The sequence below is a fragment of the Crassostrea angulata genome, chromosome 6 (genome assembly GCF_025612915.1).
Source record: "Crassostrea angulata isolate pt1a10 chromosome 6, ASM2561291v2, whole genome shotgun sequence".
NCBI classification, from domain to species: domain Eukaryota; kingdom Metazoa; phylum Mollusca; class Bivalvia; order Ostreida; family Ostreidae; genus Magallana; species Magallana angulata.
Window position 1 is genome coordinate 35,420,154 of NC_069116.1, and position 13,605 is coordinate 35,433,758.

General features: G+C 36.0%; 1 protein-coding gene and 1 long non-coding RNA gene across 4 annotated transcripts in view; one reads left to right on the forward strand and one right to left on the reverse strand.

The window, feature by feature from the left end:
* Positions 1–13,605, forward strand: part of LOC128187905 (uncharacterized) — a 403,124-nt gene that overhangs the window by 144,290 nt on the left and 245,229 nt on the right. The gene's annotated exons all lie outside the window — the stretch shown is intronic.
* Positions 1,621–2,388, reverse strand: LOC128187915 (uncharacterized). The gene is made up of 3 exons (XR_008244105.1): positions 2,235–2,388; positions 1,991–2,048; positions 1,621–1,777 (listed from the first exon to the last, which is right to left on the reverse strand). It is a non-coding gene; the product is annotated as an uncharacterized LOC128187915 (long non-coding RNA).

Genomic DNA, 13,605 nt, shown 5'->3' on the forward strand with positions numbered 1-13,605 from the left:
AATGACAATGTTCCTGTAACTTAACAAAAAATGACACTTTTTGAAATGTAAAAGTTTCTGAATTCATCATTAAAATTAACAAGCATTCTGAGAGTATTGCATAAGCAATACACGTCCCCTACCGGTTTGTATTATTCTATGAAAGCTTCCAAGCACACAACTATTTCAGAGCTATTGTAAACGAGATGTCAAGCTTTAATCAGAGATAAAAGAACAGAGGAAATTAAAACTATATAGTTGATATAGAAATTAAATAGGAAATAGGTAAAATAATACTCTTATTTCATCTCCTGTAATTTCGCCAAGTCTATTTTGTATTCGCTGGTAAAAATTTGTGAAAACAATGCACTGTTATGCACAATATCATTTCTTACCGTCTTCTGTACCCCGAATCAAACCAAACAGTTAAACAGCCCAACCCGACAACGAACCCGATTGTAATAATACAAAAAAAACCCTGCCGATTAAATTTACAACACAATGCTTGACACTATTTAATAGAATTTATTTGTTTGTTAGAAATGTTAAAAGGAACCGTACAGGAAAAGGAATGGTACAAGTAACGCACGATATTATTACTGACTACATACTGACCTCGTTTATTCAGTTACACACCGAACCCGATAACGAACCCGAACATTAAAAAATTGGAATATAAAAAATTAATTTTCTCGAAAATATGTCAATCAGACGCTACAAAAGTGTAAACTTGATCTGTAGTTTGACATTTTGAAGCTGTTCAGCAAGTTGCATATTATTCCTCAAATGCATAAAGAAAAAAAGTGTGGAAAACTGAAGTGGGACAGACAGACGGACTGACGGACGGACAGACAGACGGACGGACGGACGGACAGACGGACTGACGGACGCAGAGGAAAGCTATAGTCCCCTCCGGTGAAACCGGTAGGGGACTAATAATGTTAGACGGCCCATGCAGCAAGTTTTTCTAGTCGAGTCTTTCGTTCATCAGCGCATCGATTGTGAACATTTCAGCGGGGTTTGGGGTTGCAACAAGAGGGTGAAACGACCACGAACTTTGACAGATTTGGCTACAAAGAGTTTAAAAGAGATGGATACAAAACACAGGTGCGATTATATCTTTAAGAGATAAAAAATGATTAATCTGTTTGCCATAAATACCAATTTTTATCATAAGAATATTTTAACATTTGGATCCGCCGAATATTTCCATTTCCCTTCATTGTTTGGTGCCTGATTTGAAATAACGTTTCGAGGTATAATAAGTTGAGAAATTTCTTCAAGCTGCATGTTCCGATTTGTCGGCCATTACAGTATCAAATAATTTTCCTTGCAAACCTAATGAATAATCTTACAAATTTATAGACGTATTTAAACGGAAGTGCTCTCCTTTCAACGTTAGAAATATTCAAAGTAAATAAAAATAAATTTGGGGCATACAAAACCCCCCCAAAATACATCATTGGAATGTTTAAAAAAGGAAACCGTTGGGTTTCATCCTCCGAATGATTGAGTTTATTCATCCTGCATGTTTTGCAATGATTATAAACAACGTAAACATCAAAACTATTAATGAACAAATGTACACTGCTTTATTTTTGTTTAAATAGTCATGCTGTATATTTTATATGCTATAATAGATTATATAAAAAAAACAGATGTCAAAGTCGTAATACAATCATACTAGCTTCGACGTAAGGGGCCAGTTTAAACACGCGGCGAAATAACGCAAAACCCTTTTATGTCGATTATTTTGCGAATACACAACAAAACTTGTCTAATCCGGCGGAGGGTGGTTCTGAAAAAAAAATGGCCGGATTAGGCAACATCCGGTTTAGAGGATATTGTTGCAAATTAATTTTAGTATTTAATGCAGTAGGTCCTGATCGTGTATTCTTGCAAAATGTTCAATTGTTCTGAATTATATTAGATTTCATCGATCTTATTTACGGTACAAATTTTCATTTTAGATATTTTTTTTCAAACAATAAATCCATAACGGAATACATACGATGGAAATCCTTGAATTAAATCGTCGTTATTGATAATCTTTCAAACATCCGATTTACCTGAAAAGTGCATGCTTAACCGTAAATTGTTAAACAAAACATTAACAAGTCAACAGGTGGCTGAAATACCTGATGGCGAGAACTGTTTTGATGCAGGGAAACAATAGATAAATATTAATATAAATGAGAATTTTATATAAAAAAAAAAAATTGAGCATTTTGACAGAATAATATGCAACTCTGTACGTGTAGCCATGCAACGGGGATAACAAACGATATCGGCAGTCTTACTCCCGCAGTATCCTGAATCACGGCCTGAAAAAAATTGGATGAACTATAATCTAATTATTCAATTGCAATTCATAACAAGACTTTACGGTATTAACTGAAAAAAGTTGCTTCTTTGGATCTATATTAAGAGTTGTTTAAATCAATAACAACGTCAGAAAAATTGGTCAATATCTCGCAGAAGGCCGATCGATCGATAAGTGGACGGACTACGGGAGATAACTCTCACTAATAATATGCAGTAGGCTTTTTCAGGTATCACACCGGTAATTGTTTTCACTATATAACACTATAGAGGGGAAAAAATTCTTAAAAATCAGTTTGTATTTTTCATGACAAAATATTCGGAGGAAATGTTATTTGTTACCTATCTCATCAGCTAACACCATAAAAAGGGCAAGCGATACTGCATTTTCTCAAAATATCTAGCTCCAAACAGGTCTACCCTCAAAACCACGTGTTTTCCATTTGTATGTAAACAGACTGCACACTCCCCAGGAAGCTGCTGCATGTGCCATGAAAGAAGTAGTCCCTGTGAAAAAAGATCATCACCTAACAAAATACATGAAATATCCTACTCAGTGGTACAAAAAATTTTAAAACTGAGTAAAGGAAAATGTAAAAATTCAGTCAAGGAAAAAAATAATTCTGAAGTATATATGGAACTACAATTGACTAAGTTCATTTTGATTGGCCGATTACCGGTGTGATACCTTCATTGCGCCAGTTAAGAGAATAGATAGGATCCGGATTGCACAAATTTTTTTTAAACAAAAATGATGGGAAAATGTCAACGGGCTGAATAATGTCGCCGGATTGGGCAGCATGCCGTAATAAACAACATCCGGATTCAACGAGTTTCAACATGTACATAATTTTTTCATTGAAATATGGCTTAATTGACAGGGAAAACTACATGTACTGCAACGTATATTATTGCACACATACTTAGCATAACCATCGTTTAAAAGCGTACAATTATTTTATTGAAAATCGGACCAAGCAGCTTTAACATTAAGATTTGCATGTGTAAGACACTTTATTTGTCATGTGCATGATCATGTGCATTAATTATTTTCAATACCTGCTTATTCTCCACAATGATCTCCAATTCCATTCACAACTGTTGTCATTCAAAATCACATGAATTAAACAAAATTTAAAATTTTGTGTCGATCTCAACTGTTATGTATTCAAGAAATCTATTGATTTTAACATGTGTTACGTAATTAGGTAATAACGTTTTTAGGGGTCAAACTTCATTTACAAATTACCATTTTTCCTTCGTAAACATTCACAGGATCGAAAACAGATTTCCTACGGATATTTATAATGGGGAATGTTTACATCTTTCCTCAATTCGGAAGTCTTTCGGAATATCTAGCACAATTTTTTAAAGTTATCATCCGGGCTTTATAATGGCTGATACAATGCAAAATCCCCGTAGACGTTCTTTTTTTTAGCCGTGTATTAAAACCTGACAAGCTAGAGGGGGCGTTTCAAAAGGGAAATCTTGGCATTTTTTCATACTATCGAATGAACATCGTCTGAATCAAGAGATATTTACAAATATCAAATAATTTAAGAGAATGTGTGGCAAAAATATCTTGGGACAGACTTTAGGTATAATACGTTTATATATCCTTACAATATAATGATTTTCTCATGCGTTACCTAACTAGGGATATTAGGGGCCAGAGGTAAAAAAGTTTAATCTTATCTATTTCAATTGAAAGAAATGCAAGTATTTAAAAAAGCAACGTAAGAGAACTTATAAAAAGCATTACAGGTAAGCATTAGTACTTCACTCCTATTTCCATATCATGTTTTGTTTTCGAAAATTAAAGTCGATGACGTGATTTACCTTTTAAAAATCGGACGGAAGACCTCCTCGTTGCTCGCAACGAGATCGTGTCTAGTTCTTTTTATTTTTTTTTCTGACTCCTTTTCGGCTTTATAACTCAAAAAGTTTACAACCGATTTTGATGAAATTTTCAGAGGTTGTGTGCAACTATAATACCTCAAAGTTTGTGAAGTTTCTTTGAAAACGTCGCTTCCGTTTTTACGGTACGTCATTTTTAAAATTTTCAAAAAGTCATTTTGTCCGCGGCGTTTCTCAAAAACGCTTTCAGATAGAGGCTTGAAATTTTCAATGGTTATGATTTAATCGATTTACCTCTGTAATAAGGCTGGAAATGAAAATCTGTCACTTCCGGTCGAAACCGGAAGTGAAACAAATTTTTCGAAAAAATGAATTTTCTGATCAAATCAAAAACGAATATGTGTTTTATAGAGCTTATCAAGCTGAATCTAACACTGAAAGCCGTTTTAATTCGGACGATTCATTAAAGAGATATCGGGGTTTAAAAATTGATTTTTCCGGAAATTTTGATTCCGCGTTTTTGGTTAAGAAATTAGTATCAAGTTCTTGGTTAAATTAACTTGTACCTAAAAATTAATTGTTAAGTCGTACTGTAACACATTCGGATTTTTTATTGATAAGTCGTTCTTGAAATCGGAAAGGTTTTTGTTAAGTCGTACGTAAAATTATTCGGTTTTTGTTAAGTCGTACCAGGAATAATTCGATTTTTTCATCTTTTTATTTAAGGTACTCTTGTTATTGGTTTAAGAGCTCTGCTTTTTACAGGAATTTCTAGTTTTACTTCCGACATTAACGGAAGACCCACTCGTTGCTTTGCAACGAGCTTTGCTCTAGTTTATCTATATGTTTGTATCTATATCATTTGACATCAAAAATCCGTTTTCGATTTGTATTTTGTTTGCCCCAGAATGGGTTGCCCCTTTCAAAGGGGAGATAATTAGGAATTATTAATTATTTTTTTTTAGAAATATACAAAAATCTTTTTTTCGAGAACTATTTGGCCAGGAAAGCTGAAACTTGTGTGAAAGCATCCTCTGTTGGTGTAGATTCAGAGTTGTGAAAATCATTATCCCGGGGGTAAAGTTGGGCAACAATGGGGGAGGGGGGTGTCGAAATTTTACATAGGAGTATATAGAGTAAATCTTTTAAAATACTTCTATCAGACACTATTTGTCCAGAAAAGCTGAAATTTGTTCGGAAGCAACCTCAGGTAGTGTACATTCAAAGTTGTGAGAATCATGACCCTGGGGGTGGGGGGGGGTTGGCTGCAATGGGAAGGAGGTTTTTTACATAGAAATCCATAGAGGAAATCTTTAAAATCTTTTTCCCAGAATCTAATGGACAGGAAAGCTCAAATAAAAATGGAAGCATCGTAAGATAGTGTACATTTTAGTTTGTGAAAAAATTGTCCCCGGTGGTAGGATGGGGCTACAGTAGGAAATCAAGTTCTACTTTGGAATATATAGAGAAAATCTTTAAACTTTCTTCTCAAAAACTATTACGCCAGTAAAGCTCAAATTAAAATGGTAGCATTCTCAGGAAGTGAAGATTCAAATTTTTTCAAATCATGCTCCCCGGGGGTAGGGTGGGGCCACAGTAGGGGGTTCAAGTTTTACATAGGAATATATATAGAAAATCTTTAAACTTTCTTCTGAAAAAATATTACGCCAGTAAAGCTCAAATTAAAATGGAAGCATCCTCAGGAGGTGTAGTTTCTAGTTTGATCAAATCTTGGTTTTTGGGGGTAGGGTTGGGCAACAGTAGGGGGATGATGTTTTACATAGGAATATATAGATAAAATCTTTTAAATCTTCTTCTCAAAAAGTATGAGGCCAAAAAAGTTCAAAATAAAATGGAAGCATCCTCAGGTAGTGTAAATTAAATTTGTTGAAATCATGGTCCCCGGGGGTAGGGTAGGGTCACAATAGAGGGATGAAGTTTTAAATAGGAATATATAGAGAAAATCTTTAATATCTATTTCTCTAAAAGTATCAGGCCAGAAAAGCACAAACTAAAAGGGAAGCATCTTCAGGTAGTGTAGCTTCTGGGTTGTTCAAAACATGGTCCCCGGGGTTAGGGTGGGGCCACAGTAGGGGGATCAAATTTTACATAGTAATATATAGAGAAAATCTTTAAAATCTCTTTCTCAAAAACTATCACGCCAGAAAAGTTCAAATTAAAATGGAAGCATCCTCAGGTAGTGTAGATTCTAGTTTGTTCAAATCATGGTCCCTGGGAGTAGGATTGGACCACAATAGGGGGATCAAGTATTACATAGGAATATATAGAGAAAATCTTTAAAATCTTCTTCTCAAAAAGTATCAGGCCAGAAAAGCTCACATTAAAATAAAAGCATCCTCAGGTAGTGTAGATTCAAGTTTGTTCAAATCATGGTCCCCTAGGGTAGGGTAGGGCAACAAGAGAGGGATGAAGTTTTAAATTGGAATATATAGAGAAAATCTTTAAAATCTATTTCTCAAAAAGTATCAGGCCAGAAAAGCACAAACTAAAAGGGAAGCATCTTCAGGTAGTGTAGATTCTAGGTTGTTCAAAACATGGTCCCCGGGGTTAGGGTGGGGCCACAGTAGGGGAATCAAGTTTTACATAGTAATATATAGAGAAAATCTTTAAAATCTCCTTCTCAAAAAATATCACGCAAGAAAAGCTCAAATAAAACCATGTTTTGAACAAACTTGAATCTACACTACCTGAGGATGCTACCATTTTAATTTGGGCCATTCTGACCACATAGTTTTTGAGAAGAAGATCTTAAAGATTTTCTCTAGATATTCCTATATAGAAATTTATCCCCCTATTGTTGTCCCACCCTACCCCTGGGAACGAGGATTTGAACAAACTTAAAACAACACTTCCTGAAAATGCTTCCATTTTAATTTGAGATTTCCTCGCCTGATACTTTTTGAGAAAAAAATTTTAAGTTTGTCTCTATATATTCCTTTGTAAATCTTGATCCCTCTACTGTGGCCCCACACTACCCCCGGGGACCATGTTTTGAACAAACTAGAATCTTCAGTTCCTGAGAAGGCTTCCATATTAATTTGAGCTTTACTGGCGTAATAGTTTTTGAGAAGAAAGTTTTAAGATTTCCTCAATATATTCCTTTGTAAAACTTCATCCCCCTATTGTGACCATACCCTTCCCCCGGGGATCATGAATTGAACAAACTTGAATTTACATAACCTAAGGATACTTAAATTTTACTTTGAGTTTTTCTGGCCTCATAGTTTTTTAAAAGAATATTTTAAAGTTTTTCTCTATATATTTCTATGTAAAACTTGATCTTCCTAATGTGGCCCGAACCTACCCATGGGAACCATGATTTGAACAAACTAGAATCTACACTACCCAAGGACGCTTCATTTTTTTTTAGCTTTTCTGGCGTAATTGTATGAGAAGAAATATTTAGGATTTTCTTTATATAATCCTAGGTAAAACTTCATCCCCCTACTGTGGCCAAACCCTACCCCGGGGACCATGATTTGAACAAACTGGAATCCACAATACCTGAGGAAACTTCTATTTTAATTTGAGCTTTCTTGGCGTAATAGTTTTTCAAATGAAATTTTTAAGATTTTCTCTATATATTACTATGTAAAACTTAATCTCTCTATTGTGGTACCACCCTACCCCCGGAGACCATGATTTTAACAAATTTGAATATAAACTATCTGACCATGCTTCCATTTAAATTTGAGCTTTCCTGGCATAATAGTTTATGACAAGAAATTTTAAAGATTTTCTCTATATATTCCTATTTAAAACTTGATCCCCCTAATGTGGCCCTACCCTTCCCGCGTAGACCATGATTTGAACAAACCTCAAATAGGAGGCTTCCATTTTAATTTGAGCCATTCTGGCCACATAATTTTTGAGGGGAAGATTATAAAACTTGTCTCTATATATTCCAATGTAAAACTTCATCACCCTATTGTTGCTTAACCCTACCCCCGGGAACCAAGATTTGAACAAACATGAAACTACACTACGTGAGGATGCTTCCCCTCGAATTTGAGCTTTCCTCGCCATAATCTTTTTGAGAAGAAGATTTTAAAGTTTGTCTCTTTATATTCCTATGTAAAAATTGATCCCCCTACTGTCGCTACACCCTACCCCCGGTGACCATGATGTGAACAAACTAGAATCTACACTACCTGACCATGCTACCATTTCAATTTGAGCTTTCCTGGCGTAATAGTTTTTTAGAAGAAAGTTTAAAGATTTTCTCTATATATTTCTATGTAAAACTTGATCCCCCTATTGTTGTCCCACCCTTCCACTAGAGACCATGATTTGAACAAACTTGAATCTACACTACTTGAGGATGCTTCCATATTAATTTGAGCTTTCCTGGCGACATAGTTTTTGAGAAGATTGTCTCTGTATATTCTTATGTAAAACCTCATCCCCCTACTGTTGCCAAATACTACCCCCGGGAACCAAGTTTTGAACAAACTTGAAACTACACTTCCTGAGGATGCTTCCATTTTAATTTGAGCTTTCCTCGCCTGACACATTTTCAGAAGAAACATTTTAAGTTTGTCTCTATTTACGTATATTTCTTTGTAAAACTGGATCCCCCTACTGTGGACCCACTCTACCTTCGGGGACCATGATTTGAACAAACTAGAATAGTTTTTGAGAAGAGAGTTTAAAGATTTTCTCAATATATTCCTTTGTAAAACTTCATCCCCCTATTGTGACCCTACCTTACCCCCGGGGACAATGATTTGAACAAATTTGAATTTACACTACCTGAGGATGCTTAGATTTTACTTTGATTTTTTCTGGCCTCCTGGTTTTTGAGAAGAAGATTTTAAAGTGTTTCTCTATATATTTCTATGTAAAACTTCATCCCTCTATTGTGACCCTACCCTACCCCCGGGAACCAATATTTGAACTAACTCGAAACTACACTACCTGCGGATGCTCCCATTTTAATTTGAACTTTCCAGGCGTAATAGTTTTTGAGAAGAAAGTTTAAAGATATATATTCCTATGTAAAACTTAAACCCCCTATTGTTGCCCAACCCTACCCCCGGGGATCATGGTTTAAACAAAATAGAATCTTCACTTCCTGAGGATGCTTCCATTTTGATTTGAGCTTTCCTGGCGTCATAGTTTTTGAGAAAAAAGTTAAAAGATTTTCTCTATATATTCCTACTACCGGATGATGCTCTCAATGCAATTTGAGCTTTCTTCCTCTTATACTTTGTGAGAAGATTTGAAAGATTTTCTCTATATATTCCTATGTAATACTTGATCCCCCTACTGTGGCCCAATCCTACCCCCGGGGACCATGATTTGCACAAACTAGAATCTACACTACCTGAGAATGATTCCATTTTAATTTGAACTTTTCTAGCGTAATGGTTTTTGAGAAGAAAGTTTAAAGATTTTCTCTATATATTCCTATCTAAATCGTCACCTCTCTATTGTGACCCTATCCTATCCCCTGGATTTGAACAAACTTGAAACTACAATTCCTGATGATGCTTTCAATGCAATTTGAGCTTTCCTCCCTTGATACCTTTTGAGAAGAAAAATTTTAAGTTTGTCTCTATATATTTCTATGTAAAACTTGATCCCCTTATTGTGGCCCCACCCTAACCCCTTGGACAATGACTTGAACAAACTAGAATATTCACTTCCTGAGGATGCTTCCATTTCAATTTAAGATTTCCTGGCGTCATAGTTTTTGAGAAGAAAGTTTAAAGATTTTCTCTATATATTCCTATGTAAAACTTGATCCCCTTATTGTGGCCCCACCCTAACCCCTTGGACAATGATTTGAACAAACTAGAATATTCACTTCCTGAGGATACTTCCATTTCAATTTGAGCTTTCCTGGCGTCATAGTTTTTGAGAAGAAAGTTTAAAAATTTTCTCTATATATTCCTACGTAAAACTTGATCCCCCTATTCTGGCCCCACCCTACCTCCGGGGACCATGATTTGAACAAACTAGAATATTCATTTCCTGAGGATGCTTACATTTTAATTTGAGCTTTCCTGGCGTCATAGTTTTTGAGAAGAAAGTTTAAAGATTTTCTCAATATATTCCTATCTGAAAATTGATCCCCCTATTGTGACCCCACCCAACCCTTGGGGACCATGATTTGAACAAACTAGAATCTTCACTTCCTGAGGATGCTTCCATTTGAATTTGAGCTTTCCTGGCGTAATAGTTTTTGAGAAGAAAGTTTAAAGATGTTCTTTATATATTCCCATGTAAAAAATTTTCCCCTTATTCTGGCCCCACCCAACTCCTGGGGACCATAATTTGAACAAACTAGAATATTCACTTCCTGAGGATGCTTCCATTTTATTTTGAGCTTTCCTGACGTCATAGTTTTTGAGAAGAATGTTTAACATTTTTTTCTATCTACTACTTTGTAAAACTTGATCCCTCTACTGTGGCCCTACCCTACCCCCGAGGATTATGATTTGAACAAACTAGAATCTTCACTTCCTGAGGATGTCTCCATTTTAATTTGAGCTTTCCTGACGTCAGAGTTTTTGAGGAGAAAGTTTAACGATTTTTTTCTTTTCACTACTATGTAAAACTTGATCCCCCTACTGTGGCCCTACCCTACCCCCGGGGACCATGATTTGAACAAACTAGAATCTACACTACCTGAGGATGCTTCCATTTTAATTTGAGCTTTCTTGGCGTCAAACTTTTGAGAAGAAAGTTTAACGATTTTTCTTCTATCTAATACTATGCAAAATTTGATCCCCCTACTGTGGCCCTACCCTACACCCGAGGATTATGATTTGAACAAACTAGGATCTACACTACCTGAGGATGCTTCCATTTTAATTTGAGCTTTCCTGGCGAAATAATTTTTTAGAGGAAAGTTTAAAGATTTTCTCTATTTATTCCGATGTAAAACTTGATCCCCCTATTCTGACCCCACCCAACGCCCGGGGACCATGATTTGAACAAACTAGAATCATCACTTCCTGAGGATGCTTCCATTTCAATTTGAGCTTTCCTGACGTCATAGTTTTTGAGAAGAAAGTTTAAAGATTTTCTCTGTTTATTCCTATGTAAAACTTGATCCCCCTACTGTGGCCCTACACTACCCCCGGGGACCATGATTTGAACAAACAAGAATATTCACTTCCTGAGGATGCTTCCACTTTAATCTGAGCTTTCCTGACGTCACAGTTTTTGAGAAGAAAGTTTAAAGATTTTCTCAATATATTCCTATCTGAAAATTGATCCCCCTATTGTGACCCCACCCAACCCTTGGGGACCATGATTTGAACAAACTAGAATCTTCACTTCCTGAGGATGCTTCCATTTCAATTTGAGCTTTCCTGGCGTCATAGTTATTTTTAGAAGAAAGTTTAAAGATTTTCTCTATATATTCCTATGTAAAACTTTATCCCCCTATTGTAGCCCCACCCTACCCCCGGGGACCATAATTTGAACAAACTAGAATCTTCACTTCCTGAGGATGCTTCCATTACAATTTGAGCTTTCCTGGCGTCATAGTTTTTGAGAAGAAAGTTTAAAGATGTTCTCTATATATTCCTATGTAAAAATTTATCCCCCTATTGTGGCCCCACCCCCGGGGAGCATGATTTGAACAAACTAGAATCTACACTACCTGAGGATGCTTCCATTTTAATTTGAGCTTTCCTGGCGTCATAGTTTTTGAGAAGAAAGTTTAAAGATTTTCTCGATATATTCCTATGTAAAAATTGATCCCCCTATTGTGGCCCCACCCAACCCTGGGGACCATGATTTGAACAAGCTAGAATCTTCACTTCCTGAGGATGCTTCAATTTTAATTTGAGCTTTCTTGACGTCATAGTTTTTGAGAAGAAAGTTTAACGATTTGTTTTAATCTCTTCCTTTGTAAAACTTAATCCCCATATTGTAGCCCCACCCAACCCCAAGGGACCATGATTTAAACAAACTAGAATCTACACTTCCTGAGGATGCTTCCATTTCAATTTGAGCTTTCCTGACGTCATAGTTTTTTAGAAGAAAGTTTAAAAATTTTCTCTGTTTATTCCTATGTAAAACTTGATCCCCCTACTGTGGCCCTACACTTCCCCCGGGGACCATGATTTGAACAAACAAGAATATTCACTTCCAGAGGATGCTTCCATTTTAATCTGAGCTTTCCTGACGTCACAGTTTTTGAGAAGAAAGTTTAAAGATTTTCTCAATATATTCCAACGTAAAACTTGATCCCCCTACTGTGACCTTACCCTACCCCCGGGGACCATGATTTGAACAAACTAAAATATTCACTTCCGGAGGATGCTTCCATTTTAATTTGAGCTTTCCTGGCGTCATAGTTTTTTTTAGAAGAAAGTTTAAAGATTTTCTCTATATATTCCTATGTAAAACTTTATCCCCTATTGTAGCCCCACCCTACCCCCGGGGACCATGATTTGAACAAACTAGAATCTTCACTTCCTGAGGATGCTTCCATTACAATTTGAGCTTTCCTGGCGTCATAGTTTTTGAGAAGAAAGTTTAAAGATGTTCTCTATATATTCCTATGTAAAAATTGATCCCCCTATTGTGGCCCCACCCCACCCCCGGGGAGCATGATTTGAACAAACTAGAATCTACACTACCTGAGGATGCTTCCATTTTAATTTGAGCTTTCCTGGCGTCATAGTTTTTGAGAAGAAAGTTTGAAGATTTTTCTCGATATAGTCCTATGTAAAAATTGATCCCCCTATTGTGGCCCCACCCAACCCTGGGGACCATGATTTGAACAAGCTAGAATCTTCACTTCCTGAGGATGCTTCAATTTTAATTTGAGCTTTCTTGACGTCATAGTTTTTGAGAAGAAAGTTTAACGATTTGTTTTAATCTCTTCATTTGTAAAACTTAATCCCCATATTGTAGCCCCACCCAACCCCAAGGGACCATGATTTAAACAAACTAGAATCTACACTTCCTGAGGATGCTTCCATTTCAATTTGAGCTTTCCTGACGTCATAGTTTTTTAGAAGAAAGTTTAAAGATTTTCTCTATATATTCCTATATAAAACTTGATCCCCATATTGTGGCCCAACCCTAACCCTGGGGACCATGATTTGAACAAACGAGAATATTCATTTCCTTAAGGATGCTTCCATTTTAATTTGAGCTTTCCTGACGTCATATTTTTTGATTAGAAAGTTTAATGATTTTCTCAATATATTCCAACGTAAAACTTGATCCCCCTATTGTGGCCCCATCCTACCTCCAGGGACCATGGTTTGAACAAACTCAAATTTTCACTTCCTGAGAATGCTTCCATTTCAATTTGAGCTTTCCTGGTGTCATAGTTTTTGAGAAGAAAGTTTAAAGATTTTCTCTATATATTCCTATGTAAAACTTGATCCCCCTATTGCGGCTCAACCCTACCCGTGGGGACCATGATTTGAAGAAACTAGAATCTTCACTTCCTGA